The sequence below is a fragment of the Pongo pygmaeus genome, chromosome X (assembly GCF_028885625.2).
Source record: "Pongo pygmaeus isolate AG05252 chromosome X, NHGRI_mPonPyg2-v2.0_pri, whole genome shotgun sequence".
NCBI classification, from domain to species: Eukaryota; Metazoa; Chordata; class Mammalia; order Primates; family Hominidae; genus Pongo; species Pongo pygmaeus.
The window spans coordinates 7,837,744-7,863,659 of record NC_072396.2 but is presented as its reverse complement, the minus strand read 5'-3'; positions in this window follow the sequence as shown (position 1 = coordinate 7,863,659).

Genomic DNA, 25,916 nt, shown 5'->3' with positions numbered 1-25,916 from the left:
CTGGTTTGACTCTCACTCCAAGGATGTATAGTCCATCTCATCTGAGTAATAAGCCCAAGTAGAACAACTTCAGAGAAACCATTCTTATCTCTTGTAATGACTGTTTGTGAGTTTAGGTCTATTTCCTTCAAAAAAATAAGACTGAAATTCATGAGATGCCACACAAAATATAGAGTTTACAAACTTGGGTCATTTCCTGCATATTCTTTTAAAAGTGATTTGTCCTTTCTTTTCTTCCAGTGAACAGATGGATAGAATCGTAAGTTTCTCCCTATAATATAAAATCGTGTTTGTTTAACATTTATGAAACTTGCTCCCTGGGAACATTTATCAGACAATTTGGGAGTAAAACCAGATATATGACGACAGAGAAATATTGGGCGGCTCCCATTTTTCAATTTGTGTTTATGACAAACTTATTATGAATTAAATAATAACGGCCCAGGGTAGAATTAAAAGAACATTACTGAAGGTTGAGAATGTCTCATTCCTCGAACCTTCTGTTCTCTTCCAATATTTCTAATTCAGCAGGAGTATAAAAAAGAAAGAAATGCCATGTTAAAAATTATTAGTTTTATTATCACAGTAAAAGTTTTATTAAAATGGCCTCCAATTAATCATCTTGTCAGATTCATCAACAGAGCCCGTCACTTCTGTAAAATGTTCTGGCTAATTCACTAACATGTTGAGGTCTTAGTATAAACATGGCAGTCTCTAGTTTGTCTATAACTTTCTGCTTCTGTGAGTAGAGTTGTTTGCCTACCATAAATCCATTGCTTTGATCCCAAAACTGTGTTACAGCTTGTACTTGTTATTGTAATTATGGAATTTGATTAGCCAGAATGTAACCTAATCTTATTTGACTGCATCAAGAAAAACAGCTGCTACTTTCAAAAGAACATAGTGGTTGGTTTTTGTAAAACTAAGTAAAAGTGAGCTAAATATTTCTATTAAATTTGGTGGGGGCAGCATAACCATAAATGCTTGAGAAGAAAATCATAAAAATCTAGAAAAATTTTGCACTGAGATTCTTTATATGTGTCTTAATTTCTACCTCTGCTTTAAAAAAATACTGTCAATTGTATGTAATAGATTAGTTACCTATTACTATATAACAAATTACCACAAAACATAGTGGCTTAAAACAACACAAATTTGTTAGCTCATGGTTCCTATAGGTCAAGAATCTGGGCATGAGTTAGGTATACAGTTCCTCTGTGTCAGGGTTTGCCACTGGGCTACAAGCTTGGTGTTGACCAGGGCTGAGGTCTCATCTGAAGGCTTGACTGAGGCAGATCCACTTCCAAACTCATGTGTGTTCACTCAAAGGGACATCTTAAGCTCAGCTGCCCACAAAGAACATGGATATGTCTCATACAGAAAACAACTCCAATTTGTGAACACATACTCAAAGAAAAAACTTGATCTTATTTTAAAAACGTTGGTGGAGGATAAATAGAAAGAGATTGATCTATATCTATCTATAAGTAGATAGATATAATATAGCTATATATATAGGTAAGTGTACTATTTTAAGTATGCATACATCATTTTATGTGAATCTCCATTTTAGCCAATCATTTAGTAATTAAATGATTACAAACCTGGATCTCTTTGGATAAAAAATGACAAGCTCATGAGGTTTCCTTTAAAAATGCCCTAGGACATATTTTAGCTTTGTTCAAATATCTTTGCAAAGCCAGAAAGTATAACAACAATCCCAGCTTTGCAGTAACAGTAAAATTAAAGACCAGCAAATCTCCTAATTGTCCTTCCTGACTTGAGGAAGGCCAAGCCTTTCCTCCAAACCAAGGTGCATAGGAACATCCAGCCTGTGTACCTCCCACAAGAGGAGAGGAAGCAAACAAGACCTTGTTGACTCCCATACTCTGAAATACAGCAACCATAACCAATAGCATAGCAACTCTCCCATGTGAAGTAGCTATAAAACAGGGCAGGTGGAGGGGAAGAAATGTGGAAGGAAGATACACAAATGTCTACGTTTGAGTGGAGAGATGGCCAAAAGTTCCCATTTCCACAGGCCCTACTGTATTGTTCAAATTGAGTGTATTACATAGAGTACAAAATTCTGTTAACTAAATAACATGAATTTTTATGTAAATAAGTGAAATATGACTTCTATAAATGTCATATAATTTTGGGAAAAAATATGTGTAATTTGTAGCTACCAACCAAGGATTTTAAAATAATTTCCCCCAATATCAACTTTTTTTTTTAATGAAAGAATTTGCCTCCAAGAAAGAACATCCAATATACTGGGTACCAGATGTCTCAGGAAATATTTGAGTCAGAGTCCATGTACCCTGAACCTGGTAGTATTGATAAGTACACTAAGAAATGTCTTTGGTTGTCATATTATTTCTGAATCAATCTGATGCTACTGTTATTCACCAAATTATTCAAGTTGATTCACTTGATGAACACAAGCTTCCTTTTTCAGATTTTAGGACCCATTTCAGGATGGGTTATTTTCTGTCAATCCATCCAGAACAATGTTCCCAGAATCCCTAGTGCATTGAAGGCACAAAAAAGTGACAGTAACTCATTATTTTTCTCTCTGATCCATAGTGATCTAACCTTAGACCTACCATTCAACCCCATTTTCACTTAGCATATTGGATATGGAAATTTAATCACCTTCCTATAAATGCAATATAGTGGGTAATGGATTTTCTGAAAATTTTGTGTTTATATTCAATACGACTTCCCCTTTTTTTTTCATTTAGTTTGAAACTCATAATTAGCAAATCCCAGTGCCATGTAAGTTTGGCAAGTGAGATAACAAACGGCACGAATTCCAGACAGAAGCCAGAAATCTAGAAACCTAGCTAAGTTCTTTACCTGTCGCTGGCATTGACTGTTTGACTTTGAGATGTCATTTCAGCTTTTGTCTGTTTCTTCATCTCTGAATTGGGGCTGATCAAAACACAAGCAGACTGTGCTCACATGTGGAGATGAATAACTAACCGAAGCAGTATGAACATTGCAGTGCTGTGTGACTGCCAGGGGTCATGAAATCCTGAACCTTCTCTTTGGGCTCCTTTGGAAGACACATGGATTTGTATTCCGAGCGGGAAGAACACTTGATCCAAGAGCCTGGCTGCCAACAGCACTTCAAATCCTTCTGAAGGACTTCTTTGCCCCCCTTTAGAAATTACAATGCTGAGAGGATGAGATTTTAGGTGTTTGGAGGTGTAGGGTGTAATTTCAGCTGGGAATGGATTCATTTCTTGGTTAATAGGAAGGTAAAGGAGAAATGGGTAAGGGAAAAAGAAATGTGTTTTTTCACCTGACCTAAAAAAAGAAAATGTATCGGATCTACAGTGACCAGAATGAATTAAAAATGTGATATGAAAGATAAGTGTTACTCACGTACCTTGAACACCTACCCTCAGATGCCTGGCATTGGAGGTCTTTGATGAACTGATCCAAACTTGCATTTCAAGCCCCACCCGCCGTCCTCCTCTGCCTATGTCTGTGTAACCACTCTAGCGCTCTTGCACTTCTGGCTGACAGTTGAAATATGCAGCAGACATTTATAACTCTGTGATTGGCTCTCTCCATTCTCTTTGAGTAGAAAACTCTCAACTTCCACTGTCGGATAAAACACAATTCAGCTCATAATTCACTCCTCCAGTGTAATTAGAAATCATCACATCTCTGATCCATCAAAGCATGTGGTCCACCCTGACAAAATGGCCATAATTATGTTGCCTGTCACTGCAAGCATCTATACTTCATTGTGCATTATGATCTCCAAAACGTAGAGGATGTGCTTCGATCATTTTCATACTCCTAAGTTTGAGCACCATACCCAGAACCCAATACCTTCTCAATCAATATACATGAGAGGAAAAGTGAGGGAGAGACAAACTGATGGATGAGGCCCATGAAAAAAATGAATTGCATGCATTTTCTTGGCACTAACAATTCCATTTATTATTATTATGAATATGTTTTATTTTGTTTATTTGGGCATATCATGCCAGAGAAGTCATTACTCCCTCTTAGTCATTTGGATGTTTTCTGAAGCTATTTAACTGTTTCAGGTTTTGTTTCCCTCCAGTTTATTCTATGTGTCCCTGTTTTATTTAATCATGATCTAAACTGAATTTCCTCAGTCCCATGTTGTCGGGAGTCCAATTAAGATCCATAGTGATCCGAATTCTACTGGTTGGCTCACTCCATCTGCCTTGTTCAATCTTTTCTAGTTTTTCTAGAAATTCAAGGTGCTCATATCATGTAAATGCAAACACAAATCATTTCTTCCACCACAGTGCTTCAGGTATGTCCATCTATGCTAAATACAGGGATTTCTGCTTCTAGCTGATGGTTCCCCACTGACATCTCCTGCTAACTGCTATGAATCACCCTAGGGGCCTAGAGCACATGTGGCCCACTAGGATCACTGGTGCATTAGTAGCACCCAAGGTCCACTATTCTGTGAAGTGCACTAAAGCCCCGAGAACTAGGAAGATGGGGGAAGGAAATTCCTGTCTTGGTGTAAAATATGGGATCATGAGATTCCAACACTGATTTGTTTGTCCTTCCACGCATCACCGATTTTAGTGAAGTGCTTCTTTTATATTTTGCAGTCATTGGACACTTGTTAAATGTCAGCAACTAGGCGAAATGCCCAATAAACTCAAATATCCCTTTATTTAACCTTCACAACTTTACTTTGGGACAGTTAACACCCTTAAATATTGCCTTCTTCTATGGTTGACATTTATTTTTTGGAGCTGGACTGGAAACCACTTTTGGGTGTGAGTCATTCACTTAAAGTAGTTGCCTCTCTCCTGAAGTCAATGTTTAATAAGAGGTTTTTTTCCAGGCGCTGTCTCTTCTTAGAGTGTGTGTGTTTACCAGAAGTCATTGAGCTGAATCCAATAAATGAATGTTAGGCCGACCTGCCCTGGTTGACCAGATGTACCTGGAGATGCTGCATCCAGGCAGTTGCCAGGTGTTAATTTATTCTCCAGAGGTATCTGCAACCTTCATGCATACTGGCTCAGCAAATCACTGATTCATCACAGAGACAGTGATACCCCTAAACCTCCTAGACTAAATTTCCCCACTTCACTTGTTATATTTTGTCAGGCAGTGCCTCTGAGAGCCCTTGGGTTCTATAAAATGTCTCAGGCTTTGGCTTAAGATTCTAGGGTAAGGCAAAGCTAGAACTGCTTCAAATTCCCTTTCTCCCCAACCCAAGTTTTCTCAACTTTGCCACTACTGATATTTGGCCTGGACCCTTCCTTGTTGTGAGAGGCTGTCCTGTGCGCTGTAGGATGCTCAGCAGCATCCCTGGCCTCTGCCCACTGGATCCCAATATCACCACCCCCTTCCAGAATGACAGTCAAAAATGTCTTCAGACATTGCCAAATAGCATCCCAGGAAAAGCTGTGGGTTAGCACCCTCTCCTGAATATTTACAAAGAACAATAATTTGATAAAGGCTCTGAAAAGTCCTGTGGTACAAAAACAAGTCAGGTCAGCTGCATTGTCCAAATATATGGAGCCATTTATCAGAAGACAGCCCACAAAGGTAGCCTTGAACACAATAAAATCATAGAACTACTCTTTCAACCCTATTTTAAGCACATGAGACCAGCACTTGACCTAACTTAACGTACTTTTGAAAATACAGCCTGTAATCAAATGTCTATTTTTAAAACCTCTTATTATTTACTTATGAATATTAATGCCTACCTAATAGGTACATTTGTAATGGAGATTATCACTCTAAAATTACTTTAATTACTCCATGATTTATTATTTGTTAGCATATTTATTTGGGATATATTTATATATATGTGTGTATATATATATGTACACATATGTGTGTGCATGCAATAAATACATTACATATTTTTTCTGGCAATAGTCAGTGTCCCAATAGTAACACCCTGTTGTGCTCTTATTGTGCAGGGAATATATTATTTGGTTAATTATTAGCACACACCTCATAATGCTTTGAATTCATTCAATACTTGATAATTTTTATATTATGCGATATGCTGCAAAGACCACAAGCATTAAAGTTGGCTGTGCACCCAACTCTTTCTCCTTCCCTAGCAAACACAGCAGTGCTGGATAAATCACTCCAGCCTTTCAAAGTAAGAATGGTGATATTTATTCCAGAAAATTATTGTCATGCTCGTGGAGGAATAAGTAAAATTTTCTTGGCACTGAAGATGCTCATTAGAAATTGATTTATGTCCAAGATCCAACCCCACCACCTACTGATTACAGAGAAGGAATGCTCTGATATTTTTTACAAGTTCGTAGGGTTTTTAAAAAAATATTTTTTATTATAGAAGGTATACTTCCATGCTTATTGTTAAAATGCAAAAAATATATAAATGTGCAAAGAACAAAAAAATTACAGCTATTACTTTACTTCCCAGAGATGAATCATTGAAGAGAGCTGGTGTGTTTCCTCTCCATTCTTTTTTCACTCTGTATTTCAGAGACTTTTAATGAAAACATGAGGCAATAGGATATGTTGTCTTTCCTGAGATAAATTCTGACCTCTTATCTTCTCCCAGGATTTTGAAGGATCTGCTCAGAGGCCTCTGATTTTTCTATAAAGCAGACGAGGAAGGAAAGAGGTGCTGTAGGTTTTGGCATTCATCCACATCCTAATGCAGGGGTCAGCAAACTTCTATAAAGAGCCAGTAATAAGGATTTCAGGCTTTGTGGGACATATGGTCTTGGTCACAACTACTCAGCGCTGCTCTTGTAGCACAAAGTAGAATGAAATTGCAGCCATAGGCAATACATAAATGAATGGGCATTGTTGTGTTCCAATAAAACTTTATTTACAAAAGCAGGCGATGGACAGAATTTGGTTTCTGAGCTGTAACTGGCTACTTGCTATCCTACGGTGGCAAATGATGACAAGAAATGAACAAGTAATAAAGTTCCGGAAATATTATAGCACTTGTATCTAACTGCGAAAACAGTTCCTGTTCTGTTTAAAAAAAAAAAAAAAAAAAAGGAATACAAAAGAACATCAAGGGGAAAAAAACATCCAAGTTTATGACTGAAAAATCATTTACTAAAACTTTGTGTCAGGGAAAAATATTGCACTGATGAATACTTTTCAAATTGAAACGCTGTCATGTGCTTCACTGACTGTTGTTTTGTTCGCAGACAACCCGTTTGAGGGAGTATCAATTCTACTTTAATCCCCATGATTCAGCTTTTTCTGGCTGCTTTCCAAGTTATAACCATTTCTGTCACTACATAAATCTCTTCAATAATTTTCCCCCAAATTAAGTCCCCTCTGTCTTTTCTGATCAACCAATTTCTCTCCTACAAACTCCAGATTCGACCAGCCACACGTGGCTGACAGAATCTGTTTTTTTTCTTTTTGGAGATGGAGTTTCGCTCTTGTAGCCCAGGCTGGAGTGCAATGGCATGGTCTCAGCTCACTGCAACCTCCACCTCCTAGGGTTCAACCGATTCTCCTGCCTCAGCCTCAGCCTCCTGAGTAGCTGGGATTACAGGTGCTCGCCACCACGCCCGGCTAATTTTTGTATTATTAGTAGAGACGGGGTTTCACCATGTTGGTCAGGCTGGTCTCGAACTCCTGACTTCAGGTGATCCACCTGCCTCGGCCTCCCAAAGTGCTGGGATTACAGGCGTGAGCCACCGTGCCCAGCCCAGAATCTGTTTTTAAAAGGCTATTTTGTGATTAGACAATTTTCTTCAAGGATGATTTGTGAAAAAAGCCATCAACAATTATATTATTTTTTTGCAAGGAATACATTCAAGATGAAGATGGATTTCTGGTGCATTTCTTTTTTTTTTTTTTTAAGTCATCAATTTGCTACAGATTTAATCATTGCAGAGTCTACAGGCAAATGGGGTTTTAGTTCAGCAAATATTGAGTGACCACTGTAGCCAAAGTTGCTGCTCTACCAAATTCTCAGCAGCTCCGTTTTACCTATTCTGTGTGGCAACCTCTCGCTGCTGAGTGCTTTTTTCTAGCATTTTTATCAGGGGACCTGCTGTCCTTGGGTTGCTGGAGCATGGAGAAATGACAGTAGTTGATATCACTTCTCATTCTGCATCTCCATCCTCTCACTCACCACAGCCCCAAACTGCAGCCAACATAGTCCATGATTGAATGGGGGTAGATAGGAATGCCCAGCTCCCTTACCTCCAGGCAAAACAAACAAACAAACAAACAAACAAACAACAACAAACAGAAATCCTCTAAGACATTGTGTAAGCCTCTATGATCCCCAGAGATCAGTCTGAGCCTGGGACTTTGCAGGAATCACACTCTATTTGACTTTCTCCCTTTTTCTATCCAGCTTTCTCACTCCTTTGCTGGCTTCCCCACTCTGAGATCCCAAGAACCCCAGTTTAGGAGCCACCTTTTGGGACCCTGACTTAACTAAAGCCCTAACCTGTAGTAGACACTGTACTGGTTACCTGCAGCTTTTCCTCACCTCTAACTACTTATGGGTCCATGCCAGTCTAGCTAGGATGCCATAACCTACACAGAGAGCTAGGATCAATGCCCCAAGCACCTGTGCTAAGAGAGAACTAAAGCGTATGCATTGATCAGGTAGGTCTATAATTATTTGTATTTTTTTTTTTTTTCAGATTTTCCAGACTGGCTACAAGTATTAGTCAGGGTTCTGCAGAGAAACAGAGCCAGTTGGAGACTGGTTTTCCAACTGGAGAGATGGAGATAGATACACAAATAGATAGATAGATAGATGCTGGAAGAGATGGAGATAGATACATAGATACATAGATAGATAGATAGATAGATAGATAGATAGGTGATAGATAGATGATAGATAGATAGATGATAGATAGATGATAGATAGATAGATAGATAGATAGATACATAGATAGATAGATAGATACATAGATAGATAGATAGATAGATAGATAGATAGATGGATGGATAGATAGACAGATAGATAGGAAGAGAGAGATTATAAGAAACTGGCTCATGAAATTGTGGAGGCTGAAAAGTCCCATGATTTGCCATCTACAACCTGAAGACCCAATAAGTCCAGTAGTATCATTCAGTCTGAATCTGAAAGCCCAAGAACTAGGGAGCTGATAGCGTAAATCCCTATCCAAGGCAGCAGAATATGAGATGTCTCAGCTCAAGTGGTAAGGCAAAAGAAAAAAGGAGAAAGGTGAATTCCTCCTTCTTCTGCCTTTTGTTCTATTGAAAGCCTCAACACATTGGATAATGCTCGCCCACACTGCAGAGGGCAAACTCTTTGCCTGTACCATCCACCGATTCAAATGCTGATCTCATTCCAAACAGCCTCACAGACACACCCGGAAATCACGTTTAACCAGATACCTGGGAATCCGCTGATCCAGCCCAGCTGACACACAAAATTAGCTGTTGCAAGTTATGTGGGTCTCTTCCAAGGCATTATAAGAATTATCTGGGCAGTTAACTGAGTGTCTTTTAACCACATAATACTTGCATCGGGTTCTGCCAAATTATTGTGATGGCAAAAAGGCTAGAACCTACACTGATGAATACTGTCAACTCTGCTCTCAGATCAATACAGTCTGAACCTGTCCCAAAATACAATTTTTATCTGTTTACCCAGCATTGATCAAGCCCTGGGAAACTGATTCAAAACAATGATACAGAATAATTTATGAAACAAAATGTCAGCTTGCAGACTAGCCATTAAAAGAAATCGAGTTTATTTATGGGGGCTTTTGTGCAGCTCAGCCCACCTCAGCTGGTTAGGTATGTACATAGGAACCAAGATGTATTATCACCTGGGAACTTTAGTAGAAATAAGAGTAAAATGATTTAAGAAAGGCCCAGCTAGCCTTGGTATGAATGTCCTAAACCCTTAAACAGGAGGGATTTGTATTGGGAATTAGCTCAAATAGTTGTTGCCGTGGAGTTCTAATTGTTTGCATAATGAAACGTGGCTGATATCAACAAGAGTTCAACAAAGGTGATTTTGTTTTACCTCTGTTCCTGTTCAGGTTGTTAAATATACTTTAGAATTAAGGTGATTATCTTTACTTTTTATTAGCAATTAAGCCTGAGCATGGTATATACATTTTATTTTCTATTCCTCAGCTATGATAACACTTCTTGCAGCCTAAATACCTGACTTGATAACTATTAGAGTTCAGAAGCAGATGACTTTACAGGAAGGCTATTTTGAAAAGATATATATAATTAATTGTACCTGAGTAAAATAGATTAAAATGTTATGACTTTGAACAGTAAAAGTTTTCTTAGCTAGACATAAAGAACACGAATCTAGTCCAGGCATGGTACAGTGTGCACCTGTAGTCCCAGATACTTGGGCGGATAAGGCAGGAAATTGCTTGAGCCCAGGATGCCAAGGCTGCAGTGAGCTATGACCATATGATTATGCCACTGCACACCAGCCTGACCAACAGGGTAAGATCCTGTCTCTCTCTCTCCCTCTCTCCCTCTCTCTCTCTCTCTCTCTCTCTCACACGGAAATGATTGATATTTTGATAGCCTTAAAAGTTATACAGTAAATTGTTTAGCCACCACTTTGACAAACAACAAAAACAAGACACAAAAATACAAGCCACCATTGTTATCAGGGGTTTGTGTGCATGTAATTGAGAAATGTTTTATAATATATGTATATAAATATATATAATAAGAAAAATTTTATATTCATAATATATGTATATATGTGTGTGTTTGTGTGTGTAAATTTCTATAAATCTGTTAGAGAAAAAATGGTCAAATAATCTGAACAGGAAATTCTCAGAAAATCCAAATGACCAATAAGCATATAAAATGATATTTGACCACACTGGTAATGAGAGGAATGCAAATAAAAACAATAAGTGAGCTCTGGGAGGTGGAGGTGTGAGGATCACTTGAGGTCAGGAGTTCAAGACCAGCCTGGGCAACCTGGCGAGGTTTTTCTGTCTTTCCCCAAAAAAAAAAAATTAAAAAATAAGTACGATATGTTATTACATCATAACTATCAGATCAGCAAACATTTAAAAGTCTTCAATTTAAATTGTCAGCAGGTAAATTGTTTAAAACCCCATATTGGTAAGCAATACTAAATAAATATACCTGCCCTCTGAGCCAGCAATTTCATTCCTAATTATATATGCTGAAGAAGTTCTCATATTGGTGTTCAAAATGACGTCTACAGGAATGTTCCTTGAGGCATTTTCTATAACAGCAAAAAACTGGAAACAACTTAAGTTTTCATCAACAGAGAAGCAAAACCATGTGTTTTATAGCCATACAATAAAAACATGTACAGTAGAACAAATGAGTCAACTAGAGATATATTAACACACAAAAAAATCTCACAAATTGAAAGCAACAGAGAATGGCGAGTACCAGGAGGATATGCACAATATAATTGCATTTATTTACATAAATACTTTACATTATTACAGTTTTGAAATCAGGCAAAACATGTCTACATGTAGGTTCTAAATAGCTAATACATAGCAACAATTTTAAAATATGTATAAAAACTAAATACTAAATTTATGGTCCAGATTTTGGGGGTTCAGGGGGAGAAGACACTATGGAAATAAGTGGGGAAAAGGTACCAAAAAATTCAACTGTGTCTGAAATTTTCTATTATTATTATTATTTTGTGAGATGGAGTCTCACTCAGCCACCCAGGCTGCAGTGCAGTGGTGCTATCTTGGCTCACTGCAACCACCATCTCCCAGGTTCAAGCGATTCTCCTATCTCAGCCTTCTGAGTAGCTGGGATTACAGGCACTCACCATCATGCCTTGCTAATTTTTGTATTTTAGTAGAGACAGGGTTTCACCGTGTTGGCTAAGCCTAGCCTCAGGTGAACTCCTGACCTCAGGTGATCCACCCGTCTCAGCCTCCCAAAGTGCTAGAATTACGGGTGTGAGCCACAGTGCCCGGCCTGACATTTTCTATTATTAAAGATTGATAGAAGATACACAGATAAATAGATGATAGGTAGATACACAGATAAACAGATAGATGATAAAATCAATAGATCGATAGACAATAGATGGATAGATAGATGATAAGATAGATAGATAGATGGATAGATAGATAGATAGATGGTAGGATGGTATATTAGTCTGTTTTCACGTTGTGGATAAAGACATACCCGAGACTGGGAAGAAAAAGAGGTTTAATTGACTTACAGTTCCACATAGCTAGGGAGGCTTCAGAATCATGGTGGGAGGCGAAAGGCACTTCTTACATGGTGGTGGCAAGAGAAAATGAGGAAGATGCAAAAGCAGAAACCCCTGATAAAACCATCAGATCTTGTGAGACTTATTCACTACTATGAGAACAGTATGGGAGAAACCACCCCCATGATTCAAATTATCTCCCACAGGTCCCTCTCACAACACGTGGGAATTATGGGAGCCCAATTCAAGATGAGATTTGGGTGGGGACACAGAGCCAAACCATATCAGATAGATAGATAGATGATTGATAGATAGATAGATAGATAGAATGAATATATAGACACAGGTAAATTTTCATTTTTTATTTGTAATTCCTTGAGCAGAGCCATTCAATATTTGTCAGACAGACATAAGGCCTAACTCTATGCCAGACACTATTTATTTAGGGAAAATAATTAAGCCACTTCATTTTCTCAAGGCAAATGATGGGTCTCTAAGACCACGCATGTCTTAAGCGGAGCTCTGGATCACAGCCAATGAGCTGACCCTGGGTTTTGTTCCACTTCTGCCCAATTAGATGTGTTGTTAGTCATTAAAATTTAATTTTATCTCACTTTAAGAGGATTGTGGTTGGGAAGTTGATTGTTACACTAAAGTTAAAAATAAAATCACAATAAAAGCAAAGCTACCATTGTCTTCTGGATTCCTGTTGGCATGGCATCTTTTCATGAGTATAGGTTTCAGAGGGTTAACAGTTTCACAGAATTCTACTTTGGGAATCAATATTCATCCATGTGATTTGAGGTGTGGAGACTATCACTGGAAGCGGGTTGCTATTCTGCTGTCTCTTTTTCTTTGCAAGGTCATTTGAATTAAATGAAGTCTTATAGTGTTTCTATGAAAGGAAATCCAAACTTGAAGAACATTCATAACGAGAAATATGTACAAGAGAAATTTTCAAAAGAGAAGCAGCAATTAACTTGCTGCTCTGTAACACAGTCTATGCAAATTATTTCCAGAATTCTTAATAAGAAGGTTAGCTAACTCTCAGATATTAAGAATAAAAATAAAATTATTTAATATTTACCATCTATGAACCTCAGCAATCATAGAATTATTAATCTGAAGTAAATATCCCAGAATTACAATAATTTGGTATTGTTGAACCCACACTTGCCTAATTTCAAACATTTCTAAGAAAGATACTTCAACTCAAATAGCATGGAGCTGCAGATTATAAAGTTTACTCACAATCACAGTCAATTCTATTAAATAAATTATGTTTCTATTTGAGCTATTGGCCTATGACCCTCTATGTAACATAATTGGAGTGTCATGTTTTATTTAGATAACTGACATTTTGACCGACATACACAATATTTTTGTCACTCATGAAGGTTTATATAATTTACTCTCAACTCTAAGGCTTACTGAATCATAAAGATGTGATTCATGCATAATAAATGTAACAAAATTAAAAGAAAGAAAGCAGCCTCAAGGTTATAGTTTGGTTGGAAGAAGAAAAAAGAAACAAAGAACTACTTACTCTTGTAGAGAAGACATAAATAAGAGTTTTATATCTGGTACCATATCAATACATTTTTTTTGTAGGCTAGACTTTATAATATGGGCATTGGAAAATTAGAGGTAAAATACACAAATACCCATTGCTTATGTGCATACACACACAAACACATAACTATGTGGTGTGTGTGTACACATATGTTGTTTTACGGATGAAAATCACACCACTGTTCTGCTTGAATGTACCTAGCAGAGGATGCTTAAGACAATACATGAAATCAAGTCATGTTTGAGTGCCAGTGGGGCTCATGAAAGTTCTGAGCTAATTAAGAAAAAAATACGTAAGGTTTATGGACATCAAAATGTCACCTTGATGGTCGATAGCCATATCTTGAAGAATGTCATTTTTGTCTGGAGGCAATCTAGTCCTGACCCCCAAATCCTTCCCCTCCAGTGAGTCTCAGCCAGCATAGGACTGAGGTAGACTTCCCTAGAAAGACTGCCCTCTTGAGACTCACAATACTGAAAGAGAAGAATGGCTGCTCTCTATGGAGCTGCTGACTCCCAGTAGAAAGGGAAGAAGCATGCCCTGTTTCTCCTTACAACAAAGGTAAGTCATTCCACTCCTCATGGGGGTCGGGAAGTAAGTGAACAGCAAGAGAAGCTACACAGACTGCACCCACTATTGGAAAGACACATCAGCCATGGAGAAGTGTCCTCTCTTTTCTCGAGTTAGGAGGCAAAAATTATTTATGTGAGGACCTGAAATCCACGGCTATTCGACATCTCATCTATCCATTGCACAAATATTTATTTGAGCAGCTACCATGCGCCACGTGTATATTTGCTGAGAATGTACACTCCTGTGTTCATGCCCCTTGAAGTCTGTGGGTCACACTGGCATGTGCATTGGAAAAAATTTATTTGTGCCCATTGTGTATTCATACAACACCCAGAGCAATTTCAGCCCAAGAAACATAAGATTGAGGTAGCTAACCAAGATTTACATGCAGACTTTCACCATGGAACAAAGCCAAATACAGCAGTCTTGACAAGGCTGGATGGGAGCCTTACCCTATTTAACAGGGTACCAAAACCACTATAAATTTGGAATTACCCAATGAGTGGGACTTATCTCCTATTGAATCAAGAAAGGAAGGATAGAAAGAAAGAAGGAAGGAAGAAAGGGAGGGAGCAAGAGAGGAAGAGGAGAAAGAAAGGGAGGGAGAAAGGAAGGGAGGGAAGGAATAGAATAACATGAAGATTTGTATGTCCACATTGCTAATGATGCCATCATACCCAAAATCAACTTCTCCAACATTTTTCATGTTGATAAGTCATGGCAAAGATTTAATAGAGACATTGAAGAAAAATACAGACAAAGGGCTTATCGTAAGTCAGAAATATTTGAAGAGCTAGTGAATGGAAAATAAAAATATTAAAATCTGATTTATAGCACCGATATTACTCATTGAAGAGGTAATGTACTGAGCTATCGGATTAATCATCACCATTATTGGAATGCAGAGAGGGAACTGTGGGCTTTAAAGATACCCTTGTTTTCCTTAAAGAATGATGCTGTTGAATTTTCATAAAACACTAAATTAAGAGTAACTTTTTTGTGTTATCTCTGTGTATTTGCAATGAAATTTTAAAGTCAGAAGGCTCTATAAATTTTAATCTATGAGATATGCATAGCTCTTTTTGCACAAATAATTTAGTGAGGTCTTTTCTGCTTAACTTCAACTGCACAGGTAACAATAAAGGATTTTTTTTGTCACCTACGTTAGTAGACAAATTCAAGTAAACTTCAGAGGAGCTGATTCAGGCAGTAAGTTTTTCTTCAGTTTCATAAACATCCTTCTTTGGTTTGGGGTACGACTACTTCTTTGCATTTTATGCTCCAGTGTTAAAGAATAAAGTAGAAATTATAGGCAAAAAATTCAGTAACTGCATGATACTCTCTTACCTAATTGTGAATTTGGGGAATACTAATTGAAGAATATGATTTAAAGTCTAGAGGCTCCATTGCTAGCATTATGTCAGACTTCATGTTGCAGCAACTGTTTTTCCAGGATGGAACCTCTAAAATAACAGGTAAAATGTAACTATTCTTTTATTTTTTAAGTAAATCTGATCTGATGGTTAACTAAGAATCAAGTTATTGCCCTAAAGTAGTCTTCCAAATCCTGACTACCATTAAGTCTTTCATTTAAGGGTCTCTGTGCTGAGGACTTAAGTCCAAGATTTTGGCCTGAGAAATGGACGTGCAGTTTGAAATTCTTGCATAAAGCCAAGATTCCCAAACAATTACAACTACCGTGGTAAGTTAGTGATCAGAAACTACTCCGTCAGAGTGGCCAAGTTACAATTACTTTACAATGCCTCCAAATTTGCAAGTACCAAGAGGTTCCTGGTAGAAGCAAGAACAAATCCTTACCAAAAAAATCATTTTAAACAGAGTTCAAGGAACTTCTACAAATCAAGTTCCAAAGAACATGAGAATGTGTTCTTTCTCTCTCTCCACCCCGCCACACTAACACAATCGTAACATACACAAGAAATCATTAGAGAATCAATTAATTTTGAAAAGTAAGGAAAAAATGCAATTTATGAAAGCAACAAAGGCTGGGCATGGTGACTCACACCTGTAATCCCAGAACTTTGGTAGGCTGAGGCAGGCAGATCACCTGAGGTCAGGAGTTCGAGACCAGCCTGGCCAACATGGTGAAACCCTGTCTCTACTAAAAATACAAAAAAATTAACTGGGTGTGGTGGCGTGCACCTGTAATCCCAGCTACTCGGGAGGCTGAGGCAGGAGAATTGCTGAAACCCAGGAGGCAGAGGTTGCAGTGAGCCGAGATCACACCACTGCACTCCAGCCTGGGCAACAGAGTGAGATGCTGTCTCAAAAACTAAAACGAAAATAAAACAAAACAAAAATAATACTGATAAAATAAAATCAACAAAAAGCATAAAATACCTAAAAATAAATTTGCAAGAACATGTATAAAATTTCTACGCTGAAAGCTACAAAACTTCGCTGAGAGAAATTTGTTAAAGGCATAAATAAATGGAAATATATACCATTTTTACAGATTGGAAGACTCAGTATTACTAAGATTTCTACCATTCCCAAACTGGTGTATAAATTGAATTCAAGCCCAATCAAAAAAACAAGCAGACTTTTGTGGAAATTGAGAAGGTTGTTCTAAAATTTTAGAAATTCAAAGGACCCAGCATAGCCGAGACATTATTAAAGAAGTTGGAAGACTTAACATTCCACATTTTGAGACTTATAATGGTGGAAGTAAACAAAGACACTCCTAACCCAAATGAGAACAGGAACTCTTTATTCAAAGCTTGCTATGGGAAGGGAGGCCAGAACGTACATGCAGGCAGGAGAATGGTGCAGCTTTACCGTAAAACAAAACAAGGAAAGGCTTCAGGTGTGAAGACCGGAGGTTAGTGGTGTGAGAAAACTGTAGTCAGACTAAGTAAAAGCAGCATGCTTTAGGTGGCTGGCTTGCAAAACATATTTGATTTTCCCTGGTTGGATCTGATGTTGGAAGAAAAGGCAAAAACTAGGGAAATTAGCAGAAATTGACCAGATCCTGATCATTCTGGGTCAGTAGCTGCAGAGGCTGTGGTTGGACTGCTAGGCTGGTCAGAGTTCTATTTTTGTATATAATCTGGACACGGTGCATTTGATATTCACTTTCTCAATGTGACACTATAGTAATTAAGACGGTGTGGTCACAACACATGCATAGACAAACAAAATAGACTGGAGAGTCCAGAAAGAGACTCACACATGACTTAGGGCGAAAATGTCATTGCAATTTCAATGCTAGAAAGATGGTCTTTTCAATAAATAAAGCTGGAGCCATTGATTATTTCTATGTTAAAAAGTAAACCTTGATTCATTTCAGACTTATTAAGCTAAATGTGCCTATTAAGATAAAAGCAGAGTGCACAAATGTGCATATAAAATAAAAGCAGAGTGCACAACTTCTAACTCTACAGGGGGAACAAATGAAATTTTAAAAGAATATGAAATCTAGGGTCCTGCACAAGGTTTTTCAGGGTTGCAATTTTTTCCTATGCACTGCTGAATGTAAAATTGATGACCAAAAAAAACACTGCAGAATATCCAGGTTAATGAACTAAATTTAATTATTAGGTGCAGAAAATAACAATAGCGATTGCTAGTGGAATACAGTGGCCTGAATTTTTAGAGACAGGCAAGAAACGGGAGTTAAGTCCATGAATAGAACCTGAGCTTGCAGATTGTAAATTTTTCTTGCTAATTATAACCTCAAAATGAGCTTCCTTTTAACTAAATGTATGCTATACAAGCATCAGGATGCTAGAGAGAGCATTGGATCTTAGAGCTTAGCTCCCACATTTTAAAGGTGGAAAGTATTTGAACAAAATGACATGAGTTAATGTGATAATTACTGAGATTGGTTTCACGCTATTGTTGCCTCAAAGCTTCCCAAGGCAGGCAAGCATATTCTAGCTCACTGCAAATGCATCTGCAGAACAGAGCCTAGCAGAAGAAATATTTCAGTCTCCACTGAGCACTATGCATGGGCCACAGTCAGGCAGAACTCCTGCAAGGGTGCATTGTGCACAGGGGATATTGCTGTAAAAAAAAATAATAGTAATGATACTCTCAGAAATGGCAGGGTTCTGAAGGTTAGAAGGCAAACTAAATATTAGCCCTTTGTCAGATGAGTAGATTGCAAAAATTTTCTCCCATTCTGTAGGTTGCCTGTTCACTCTGATGGTAGTTTCTTTTGCTGTGCAGAAGCTCTTTAGTTTAATTAGATCCCATTTGTCAATTTTGGCTTTTGTTGCCATTGCTTTTGGTGTTTTAGACATGAAGTCCTTGCCCATGCCTATGTCCTGAATGGTACTGCCTAGGTTTTCTTCTAGGGTTTTTATGGTTTTAGGTCTAACATTTAAGTCTTTAATCCATCTTGAATTAATTTTTGTATAAGGTGTGGGGAAGGGATCCAGTTTCAGCTTTCTACATATGGCTAGCCAGTTTTCCCATTACCATTTATTAAATAGGGAAACATTTCCCCATTTCTTGTTTTTGTCAGGTTTGTCAAAGATCAGATAGTTGTAGATATGCGGCATTATTTCTGAGGGCTTTGTTCTGTTCCATTTGTCTATATGTCTGTTTTGGTACCAGTACCATGCTGTTTTGGTTACTGTAGCCTTGTAGTATAGTTTGAAGTCAGGGATCATGATGCCTCCAGCTTTGCTCTTTTGGCTTAGGATTGACTTGGCAATACGGGCTCTTTTTTGGTTCCATATGAACTTTAAAGTAGTTTTTTCCAATTCTGTGAAGAAAGTCATTGGTAGCTTGATGGGGATGGCATTGAATCTATAAATTACCTTGGGCAGTATGGCCATTTTCATGATATTGATTCTTCCTACCCATGAGCATGGAATGTTCTTCCATTTGTTTGTATCGTCTTTCATTTCATTGAGCAGTGGTTTGTAGTTCTCCTTGAAGATCCAGAATCTACAATGAACTCAAACAAATAAACAAACAACCCCATCAACAAGTGGGCGAAGGATGTGAACAGACACTTCTCGAAAGAAGACCTTTATGCAGCCAACAGACACATGAAAAAATGCTCATCATCACTGGCCATCAGAGAAATGCAAATCAAAACCACAATGAGATACCATCTCACACCAGTTAGAATAGCAATCATTAAGAAGTCAGGAAACAACAGGTGTTGGAGAAGATGTGGAGAAATAGGAACACTTTTACACTGTTGGTGGGACTGTAAACTAGTTCAACCATTGTGGAAGTCAGTGTGGCGATTCCTCAGGGATCTAGAACTAGAAATACCATTTGACCCAGTCATCCCATTACTGGGTATATACCCAAAGGATTATAAATCATGCTGCTTTAAAGACACATGCACACGTATGTTTATTGTGGCACTATTCACAATAGCAAAGACTTGGAACCAACCCAAATGTCCAACAATGATAGACTGGATTAAGAAAATGTGGCACACATACACCATGGAATACTATGCAGCCATAAAAAATGATGAGTTCATGTCCTTTGTAGGGAAATGGATGAAGCTGGAAACCATCATTCTCAGCAAACCATCACAAGGACAAAAAACCAAACACCACATGTTCTCACTCATAGGTGGGAATTGAACGATGTGAACACATGGACACAGGAAGGGGAACATCACACACTGGGGCCTGTTGTGGGGTGGGGGGAGGGGGGAGGGATAGCATTAGGAGATAATACCTAATGTTAAATGACGAGTTAATGGGTGCAGCACACCAATATGGCACACGTATACATATATAACAAACCTGCATGTTGTGCACGTGTACCCTAAAACTTAAAATACAATAAAAAAAAAGAAGGGAAACTAAGACAGCTGATTGCTTCTTTATCCAGTGCCAGATACGGGCTAGTTTCCCAGGCATCCCCCTGCTTTTAAAACTGGGATCGTTAAGGCTTCTAAACACCTAAATCTACACATGCAAAAAGACGTGCACATATGCATACTTCGTAAAGTTTCTGAGAGTAGGTCACCCTTGTTCTTTAAAACCATGTCCAAGAAAAAGGATCTTGTTTACCTCTTATATCTGGAACATACCTTCATTGTCCTGTGCAAGAAAGCTGAATGATAAAGAATCCAAGCCTTGCAGAAATGCAATCACTATTTAAATAAAAAGCTTAGGGGTATATTTCGGCTTCTTAGTCCTAGGACTAAATCTGCTTTCTCAAGGGAGTCCACCGCTAGTAACTGTGTTTGGCACAGACTCAATGGCAGGTGGAGAAATGAAAAAGCTTTATAGTGGAAAAGGGAAGGCTTCAGGTATGCCTCAAGTGGAGGTGGTTGGCATCAGGGGAGCTGCCAGTGGGCTACCTAAAAGCACAGCATCTCATGTGATTATGTGGGGGAGCATATTTGTCTTTCTCTGGTTCCTCCTAAGTTGAAAGACGGGCAAATATTTGGGAAGCTGACAATCGCTAACCCAATCTTGATCATTCTAGGCAGATTCCTGCAAAGACTGAAGGGCAAAGTTCTATTGCCCTGTGTGGTCTGGCCACTGGCTTTGTGCATCTTCAGTCTTGAGTACGAAACTCTAAGTGAAGCATTACAGCATTACAGAAGAATGATAAGTTTTGAAACCACCCTCACAGGATTAAGAATTCTGGATAGAAATACAGCCATAATTAAGCATTAATCAGGCTGCACTTTGACCCCCTTCCTTGTAACTGAAAGTCACAGCAGATACTGACCATTTGCACCCCCAGTGTTCCTATAGATAGGATTTCTGACACTAGAATCATAAGGATTTGTTTAAGAATCAATTTGAATCCCCATTGTTCTTATAGATAGGCTCTCTGATGTTAGAATTAGAAGGGTTTTTGTTTAAGAATTGCTGAAGACGTTTTTCAGATCTTAAATTCCAGCAAAACAGCTGACACCAACCAGTTTGAAGACACCCCCCCCCAACACACACAGAGAAATGGGATCAGCATGAGAACATGGCTTCTTCATCTCCCTGATCCATGACTTCACCCTACACTCTTCCACCCGTCAACGATTTCCACACTTCCACCCACTCCAAAACCCTTATAAACCCTTGACCCAAACTCCTTGGAGAGATGGATTTGAGGTTTCCTCTAGTCTCCTCATTTGGTAGCTCTATGATTAAACCTCTTTCTCTGCTGCAACCTGTTGTTTCCACATATTAACCTAATATATGAAAAGATGTGAGAGGATCAGCAGATGCCCTTTTACTCACTGAAACTAAAGACGGTCTCACAAGATCACACTTGATCATTCTTGGACTACAAAAAATGAAGATGTTAAACTTCAACTCTCTGAGCCTGGGAGTAAATATCTGGCTAGACCTCCCTTAAGGGCTCATATCTCCTGACTTGTGATGTTGGACTTGTGTGACAGTCACTGGAACACAAAGAGGAAGCTGTGTTTTTGTGTCTCATTTGGGCAGTGAGTAGTTCTGTTTTACTCATTGGTGCCAGGCTGGGTATGCCTGGAAGGTGGAGGGAAGGAGATCCAGGCACCAAAACACCCAAGATGTTAGGCAATCCAACCACCAAGACACCCAAGGTATTAGGATATCCAGCCACCAAAATATCTCATGATGTTAAGGTGTATTGAGGTGTCTCCTTTAGAAGCATATGCTCATGAGTGTTGTTGTGGAAATTTAATTTAAAAAAAACAAAATTTTCTCCCAATCCAGAAAACCTCTTCACAAAGGAAGAAGAGGAAGAAAATAATTTCATTATTGAATATGCATTAAATCAAAATGTAATGGATATCACATTCCACAATCTCTTAGAGATTGTGAAGATAGAAAGAAATCTCACTCCGTAGAACCAAGCAAATATAACCCCCTTACATATACATTCCCAAGATAAACAATAACTAGTCCTCAAGTAAGAGGACTTGACAACATTGTTTATTACACACAGTTCACCATCAGTTCACCTCATAAATGGGGTGACCATCATGTTAGTTAATTTGTTTTGTACAAAGCAAAAATAAACTTCGCTTACTTTTATGACAGGTGGTTTTGCAACCAGGAACCAGGCCCTTCTGAAGTTAGGCTCCTACCTTCCTACAGAGACTGAGAGTGGGAGGTGATAACTCCCTTGATGTTTACGTGGGAGGTGATAACTCCCTTGATGTTTACATTTCAAAGGGAAAGGGATGGCTCCCAGGTCCTTAAGGAAGACACTGCTAGTTCCTAATGCTGGAAAGTCTTCTTGAGCTTTCAAGATGATTTACATATATTTCAAAGAGACCAGGAGAAAAGTTACAAGTTTTCTAAAGGAAATGTTCCAAATAAAAATGTAAGGGCAATTTGGGCCTGCCCTCTTAGGTCCGGCGGTCCTGGTAAGTCAACATGTATCTTACAAGGGCAGCACAGTCTACTGCTGTTGCTCAAAATGGCTTCACGTTTTCCAAAGTGAATTCACTTGTGTTAAGTACTAAGACTATCTTTCAAATTTTAATTGGGTAAGAGGAAAAGAAAATATTTCTTTTAACTCTACCAACCTACGTTGATGTCCTTTCCCTAAAAATCAGCCCATGCTTTGGCTCAGTAATTTGTACCTTCTGGTGAGATGGACTGAAGCTAAGGGGATAGGATAGATAAGCAATATTTGTGTCTACCCCTTCTCCAAGCCTTTGAGAGAACCTCAAAAGAGATACATCCAACGTAGCCTGTAAGAAACATACCTCATATGCCATAATGTTGGGATGCTACATGGATATCAATTTAGGAATTGATTTCAGAATTATTTGATAAAGGAGGAACAGGGGGAAATCAAAACTTACGATTTCACTTATGATTTGATGAGCACATCATTTATACCTTTCTCTCTGCCCAACATGTTATTCTCCAAACTCAGGTCCCAATAACTGTAACAATTTTTGCAAAGGTGGTTTTACTTACTGCCCTGTTCGTGGATAGCATATGCAGTGGCCCATGAGCACAGACTTCTGGTAAACCCACAGTGAATAGGAGATCAGCGAGATTCAGAAGGAGGACAACGTAAGCATGGGACACCTACAAGTGAGTAAGCTAACAGCCGAGCGAGGCCATGCTTTCCCTCGAAACCACAACTTCCTTCCAATTCAGAAAGAAGGCACAGGCGTTCTGAGAAACATGCAAAATGAAAAAATCCTGGGTTACCCTGCATGAGCCAACTCCTTAGGATGAAAAATGATGACAGAGAATAAAAGACTAAGAAGGGAAGCCTGTAAGTCCTTTTCCATTAAGTACTTCCTTACCAGTAACTAATCATAGTGAGGTACAATGTGCACATAGAAAGAAGCAAAATAAAAACAGTTGATTTAGTTTTGTGTAGTGTTTCCACTGTTCTGGTAAGAACAAAATACATATGCATGTATGCACCATGAAGCATAAATTAGGTAATTTCAGTGATTCTGTCCACAAGTTAAATGCTCTTCTATTTGCATTTAAAGTTGGTATTACATCATATAAAGATGAATGGTAATACGCTAATAATTTAAAATTTTAATTTTCCTTTTCTCAGAACAACATTAAATAGCAAATACAAAACACCATGACAAGCCAAGTGAGAGGCTGCAGAAGAGAGGTAAATGCTTTACACTTATTTTTCCTTTAATGGCACTTTGGGCTGTTTTTTTGAATAAGGGGCACTACGTTTTCATTTTATACTGGGCCCCACAAATTAGATAGTCAACCTCATTAGAATATGTACACTTTACATCCTCCACTCAAGTTTCTAGAATAATCTAGATATTATAAACTAAATTCTGCCATTTGATTCACTGGTAGCTTTTATTCACCACTTTGATACTCAAAAAACATCTTATACTCAAACATCCTGCAATTATGTGTGCTTTTTGGAACATTTTAGAATAAATCACTTTAACGTAAAAAGATGAGCTGACAGTCTTGCTTGGAGTAGGTCAGTTTTGTGCGAAAGCACATATCTCTTAGAACATTAATGGCCTCTATCCCTCTTCCCCATTATATAACTAGCACGCTTACTTGATGGAGTACTTGACATTTGCTATCTTCTCGCTAGGGCTTGCTGAAGATCAGCAGTTCTTAAATTGGGCTGCATGTTACAATCACATGGGGAGTATTTTTTTTCAAAAAAAAAAAAAAAAGAAAGAAAGAAAGAAAGAAAAATCCCAGTCCCCAGGCTTCATCTCAGACAATGCACCTCAGACTCTATGGGAGTCTAAAATGTAACCAGGGTCAAGATTCACTCCCTAGCTATATGACAGTGCTTCTCAACTTTGCCTGAGCAAAAGAACGTCATGAAAGTCTCGGTGAAATTCTAGACTCCTTGGCTTCTCCCCCACCAAGTCAATGAGTCGTAAAGGTAGGAATTCTGTACATTTCACAAGCACTCCAGGTTATTCTTATGGTCAGGGTCATTTAGAGAGCATGACTCTAAGATGAGTTGAGAAGGAAGAGAGAAGAAAAATGATTAATAAAGCTGCCAGTGATAAAAGGCTCTGAGAATCAAGCTGTTCTCTGGTCTTCCCTCTCTGATCATACTAACCCACCTGCATTACTTATCTATATGTGTGTAACAAATTACCATGAACTTAGTGGTTTAAACCAGCCCACATTTATTATCTCATGGTTTCTGTGGATCAGGAATCTGGGTGTGGCTTGTGTAGATTTTCTGTTTCACGGTCTCAAAAGACTGCAACCAGCAATCGAAGTGTTAGCCAGTGCTGTGGTCTTATCTGTGGCTCAACCGGAGAAGGATCCACTTCCAATCTGGCATCATTTTTGGCAGAATTCAATTCCTTGTGAAGTGAAGGACTGAAGGCCTCAGTTTCTTGCTGGCTGTTGGCCAAAGATGGCCCTCCCTTCCTTGCCATGTGGGCCTCTGAAATATGGTAGTTGATTTCTCCAGTGCCAGTGAGGGAGAGAAGCACCCAGCAATATGAGAGTTACAACCTTATGTAACATAATCACAAAGGAAGCATCACATCTCTTCTGCTATATTCTACTGATTAGAAGCAAGTCTCAGGTCCTGCCTATGCTCAAGAGAAGGGAATTAGGGTCTGCCTGCCACAACTCATATACAGCAGAGTACTATAGCCACAGCAACTGTCCATAAATTCTAAAGCCATAACACATGGGTTCATATATCTGGCATCCCAGCTTACCAACATTCACCTTCAGCAGGCTCCTTAGCTTCATGGAGCCTTAGTTTTCACATCTGTACAATGGGGATAAAATAGGATATACCTTATAGTGTCACCATCATAGGCATTTGAATGATTACATGCAATGAGCTTGGCAAACTGGTCTACACATACTATGTAAAAATAAAAGCAAGTCTTGTAACTATTTTTATATGACACATGGTTAAACCATATTCAAGGTGCATTTGTCCAGGGTTAGTGAACTAAAATCAACATGTTTTTTGCACACCAGTTCTATTGGAAAGTGGCAGAGCAAAGGGCAGCTTCTCTGACTCTCTTAAATGCGTGGGTATAGATACCTGGTGCATAATAAATGGCATTGTGCTTTTCTCCTGTCTTTCCTATTGGCATTCAAAATGGATTCATTTATACATTCAGGGAACATAGATTGTATAAGGCACTTTCCCATGATGACCAGGCAACCCTGCCTCCAAAGCTCTGCAATGTACTCATTTTGT